The sequence below is a fragment of the Polypterus senegalus genome, chromosome 3 (genome assembly GCF_016835505.1).
Source record: "Polypterus senegalus isolate Bchr_013 chromosome 3, ASM1683550v1, whole genome shotgun sequence".
Lineage (NCBI taxonomy): Eukaryota > Metazoa > Chordata > Cladistia > Polypteriformes > Polypteridae > Polypterus > Polypterus senegalus.
Window position 1 is genome coordinate 194,802,330 of NC_053156.1, and position 5,693 is coordinate 194,808,022.

Consider the following 5,693-nt stretch of genomic DNA (forward strand, 5'->3'; position numbering starts at 1 on the left):
TTTACAATAAATGATGTTTTCAACATTTTAATCTCTTATGATATCCACACCATTCAGATTGGAACTTCATATTCAAAATTAGGATCCATCAATTTTTTCTCCACAGCTTGTCTCATTTATAATTGGACTACAGTAAACTCCTTTTTTCTTATTTTGATTTAAAGTGTATGCTAAAATGTTCAGCAAAATCAAATAAGATACATTTCTGCTTTTTTTTTCCTCATTAAGACTAGCCTGAACACATTACGCCCATTATATTTCACCGCTTTCCTGTCTACAATCAGGGCTAATAGGAAACGTATACCTTACATTTAAGTGGAGTATCTGTAATAGTTAAGAAGAAAGGCATGGGAGAAAGATAAAAAGATTATAGTTGGAGTAACCATGAGTAAATTACAGCTCTCACACATCATTTTGCTCTGCTTTCACCTGTGAGAACACAAAAAAGGCTTTTTCCAGTATTATGTCTGGCCATATTGTTTATTTAGTTTTACAGCATTTCAAAAAAATATTTTAATGTATTTGCTCATTCTAGTTTTATATTACTATATGTTATTTATTTTCACTCTTTCTATAAAATTTTTACATCTCCTTGATTATATTCTTACTGATAAAATGCAAAAATGTTTTTGCATTTTTCATTATTACTATAGCGTAACAATCTCAACCCTGCTTAATTTAATTCAGGGTCGCAAGTGGCTGGAACATATCCTTGAAATATCAGGAACATTACTGTTATTAAAATTCCTAGTGTCTCTGCTTCAAACAACTTTTACTTTAGTCTCCTAACCACTTTTCCATAATCAGCAGAGGCAGAAAAAGAAAAGGATGGAAAGAGTCTTTACCGACTGCATTCTGCCATGCTATTTGCTGGAGAGAGCACAATATCTATAGGGAATATTTTTATATAGGGCAATATGTCAGTTCAGACACTCTAAAAGATTATTAGCTTGGTGGTGAAATGCAAGGTAGGAATGACCTTAAAGGGAGCTAGTCAGCTGGGGTTTTGTTAAATTTGATATTGATGTTGCAATCTTTAAAATAAGAAATGTATCTGAACTCCATTTCTACCTGTGACACATCTTCACCACTGAGAAGAAGCCTTGGTTTTTTTAGCCTGATGTTTAAATATTAAGAAAATGTAAAGATCTGTAATGGCAAAAATAATTATAACCTATGCAAGCATACAATTTTATACTCTTGTGCAGAGATCATTTGGATATGAACATTTTCATCTTTGGACAAAGCACAAAACACAATAAGACATTACCATTAACACTGTCACACTATAAAACCTGACCAAAAAAATAAGGAGCACTTAAAGGCAAGGCTGAAACAATAAATACCATTAATTTAGAATTGTAAGTTAGATGTAAGTACCATATGGCTAAAAACAAAATTGGAAGTGGGAAAAGTCTATGTATATACACCGAGAAATCAATTATTTTTAAAGATGACTTTAACATTGTCCTTTATATATATATATATATGTAACTGTAAACTGCATAGCACCTCTTTACTTACAAAACTCATTTTCTCTATACTCTAGAGTGTACTGTTCAATCACAAGATACAGTCCTGATTAAAATTCCAAGGATAAGTAAACTGACTGTAGAAGGCAGATCCTTTAGCAGTAGGACTCCAAAAATGTGTTATTAATCTACATACAATTCACCCATCATTTCAACCTTTAAATCAGCCTTTCAGTCACCAGGGACCTCATGTATAAACGGTGCGTATGCACAGAAATGTTGCATAAGAACGTTTCCACATTCAAATCGCTATGTATAAAACCTAAACTTAGCCTAAAGCCACGCACATTTCCACGGTACTGCATACCCTGTCGTACGCAATTTCTCTGCTTGGTTTTGCAGACTGGTGGCACCCAGAGTCAAAGCATTGCTACTGTTCCTGTGTGGTTTATCTTTCTTTTTCAGGTCCACATCCCTGACGTGGCTTTATAAATACACTGAAATTAACCGCATATTGTTTATTAGTTTAATGCATCTGATTGTAATTAACCTGTAACAATATAATGGTCCACAGAATGGTCAAACTATTCCAAATACCATAACTGCTTTAATGTTGTTACTCTCACTGCATCTTCTACTTCTACTTTCAGCTGCTCCCATTAGCGGTTGCCACAGCAGATCATCTTTGCCATATTACTCTCACTGCACCACTTGGAGCAGCTGATCGGAAAGAGAATTATCGGTATACAGCATCAGGCACACACTGCCTCAGCCATGCTTCCTATTTGAACTGCTTCTCACATGGCAAACGCTTCAAACCTTTCCTGTATGGACCTGACGGTTCAGAAAGATTTAATCCCAAGAGCTCTAAACGCATTCAATCAGTCCATTAACTGCTCCTTGTAGAATTGTTTGTACTTGTAAGTACAACTATCTCACTGTAAACTTGCACTACAGTTATAATATTGCACAACCTGAGCAACTTTATAAACCGCATATTTACATATGATGACGATATAATTTTTAAGATGAAATGCAGCAAAATATGTTTATTATATTATACAGATAAAACTTTAACTTCATTTAAATAATCTATATTGTTAATAATTAAAGGACACGGTGTTGCTACATTAGCAAGGATCTGGCTCTGCTCACGATTGTTCCTGCCCCGCACTGTATGCTTCACTGGGACTGACGTGAAGGATAGAATAATTAAACATGTACTATGAAGATATTTCAATGTTCCTTAAAGGTTAACGACGTTATAACCTTACAGATGGCTTAATGTCTATTACAGAGCTAATTGTGTGGCGATTGGTTACTTGGAGAAAGAAAAGGAAGGACAGGAATTGGAGGTTAGTATGTTTGAAAGAGACAGTACTGCAGGCGCAGCCTTAGGCATGTGCAAATTATGCACCTGCACAGGGCCGCCAAGCCAATATATATTGAATATAAAACAGATTGAGAAAATAACGACACAGCTAAAAACACAGTGGCAAATTTCGACAAAAGTTAAACACTTCTGTCATGAGCATGAGGCGGCTATGCAGTGTCTGCAACGGACGTGGCCATCCACCGTGCATAAGATACCATATTGACATTGGCGGCGAAGGGGCCACCGATTCTTTCTCTGCCCAGGGCCGCCACGAGCCTAGAGCCGCCCCTGAGTACTGCTGCAATAAATTATTTCATCAAAGGTCGTGCACAATCACTGCTCCACTGTGAAACCCATGTTTAATAATGTGCTTTAACTCCTATCATTATGAAAATGATATCACATATACATCTCAGTATTTTAGTTATTCAGAGAGCTGTAATATCACGAATGTAATGGATTCTGTGTCCTGTCGGAGAAGAGAGCCAGTTTAAGAAGCACGTAGTGATTCACACACACAGAGCACATAGAAGAACACATACAAAACAAAGCATTTAACGTGCTACTTTAATTACGATGTGATTTGAGAAACTGGTTGATTAAACGATTTTAAGATGAAGTTTATGGTGTTCTACTTTAATGACAAAATAAACTACATGATTAAAGTGGAAATTTCGAGATTGAAGTTGACATTTCATGCTTTTTTTTTTTCTCTGTACCCTAATAAACTTTCATATGACACTCAGATGGTGGGCTACGCCTCGCCTCTTCACGGCGACTTTGATATATTCTTTTTTATTTCGGGCACTGTGTGACTTTGTGAACTTCAGCTTTCGAGTTTCCCTGACACGCTATGTCAGTCAATCAACTTCCTTTTGTTGTTTATACCACTGTTTAAACCAACAAATAGTACATTTTTCCTTGCCTCCACTTAGTATTTGCTGAAATTCTTCCAATTTTCCTCTTGCTTTTCCCATAGTCTTTTCACAGAACACTGAGCTTAAGGGCTATTTATATTGATTTGCATATTCAAAGAGACATAATTCTGGGAGGAGTTGTTGCGGGACAGCAGGCGCGTGCACAAACACTACTTTTCACGCTGACCGTGATTTATGTAGCGGAAGAACGCGGAAGTTGGCGAATTTATGCATCTGGATTTTTCTGTGCGTAAGCACATTTCGGCTTTTGTGCTTATGTCATGGTATAGTGTGAGTTCTACGCACGGCGTTATGCATGAGGCCCCAGGACACCAAACCATTTCATATGAGTGCTGCTAATTGACAATAACAATAGTTCATCAAAGGATAATTTTAATTATTTAAACACTTATTATTAAATATACTACGAGCAATCATTTAACACAATTATATAACATCAATTCATGGCCACAGAAGACTGGAGCCTATTCTGGCAGTATTGGGTACATACAAAACAACATTCCTCACTGTGTCTAAGAAGACAGTAAGCACTCTAATACAAAGTAAGAGACAAGACCCGGTGTACTTTAAAATAGATCTTGGCAAAACACCATGACCATATAGTAAACAGGTCTTAGGAACCAATGGAACAATGGGGTGAATATGGTATAAACATGCAATTGGTGCCAAAATATATATATATATGTCAAATTCCATCACAATGAATTGACAAGGACCTAAACTACATTTCATTGTAATGAAAATTTTGTAGAAGTGAGATTCTGTATGTTACTATAGTGCTTTCTTTAACTTGCATCCAGGCATTTGCAATCATTTCAATAGCTTCTTTCACGTTAATTTTAATCTCCTCCTGTCCACAAATTACGCTGACGAGAATTTTTCTCACCATTTCCTTGCGATGATACACTTTCAACGTGTGAATGATGCCCATATCCAATGGCTGAAGCACTGCCGTGCAATTGTGTGGGAGGAACTCAACACAAACATTATCTAAATGTGGAAGCATGCTGTGGGCAGCACAGTTATCAATAAGAATCAGAATTTTCCTTTTCTTCTTCATATCCTTGACAAGTTATCGCATCCAGTTTCCCAAAATGTCTTGAGTCATCCAAGCTTGCTGGTTTGCTTTATACTCACAGGGAAGGAATGTAATGCACTTAAAACACAGAGGATTGGTCGACTTGCCAGTGATGAGAGGAATAACTTCATGGCTGCCAGCTGAATTGCACCAAAGTAGAGCTGTCAACCTTGGTTAAACTTTTTTCCCCCTTGGCATGGATCACCTTTGAGTGCTAAAGTGTGATGCAGTAGCAGCTGGTAGAAGATTCCAGTCTCCTCATCATTGTAGATGTCTTCAGGCTTATGATCTAAAATGATTTTCCTGATTTTACTTGTACGCCATTCATTTGCTTTTTCAGTTGGAACTGCAGATTCTTCTCCACAGATTGCTTTGGCTACAATTCCTGAACGATCCTGAAAGGGAATTTGCCAACCCCAGATGGCAGAAAAATCTTCATGGCCCATGGAGACAGACAGTAACTGATTTTTCTTGAATGAGTGGCTCACTAATAGGAAATTTCTTAAAATTGTATCACTGAGCGACATAAAAACTGCTTTTTGGACATCTTCAAATGCAGTGGTTCACATACGTTTCAGCTAAGGCCCAAAGTTTGCAAACCAAGATTTTTCTTTTATTTTTGCCTGGTCTTTCAAGAAAGCTGACAGTGTTGATGGTGAAATTCTGAATTCACTGGGAACGTCTTTTTTCTTTTTTTTCCGGAATCGAGAGGCGCAAAAAAGTTTTTTATTCTGTGTGAACTGTTGTCATTTTTTTGTGTCTGCCATTTCTATAGGAGTGTGACAATGAGTTAAATTCCAATGGATATTTTTCAAATATTGATGAGCAAT

The 5,693-nt window shown here is 36.8% G+C and overlaps 1 pseudogene; it reads right to left on the reverse strand.

Moving 5' to 3' along the window:
• Positions 1 to 4,506: 4,506 nt before the first annotated feature.
• LOC120526639 lies at positions 4,507 to 5,309 on the reverse strand (annotated as a pseudogene).
• Positions 5,310 to 5,693: the final 384 nt, after the last annotated feature.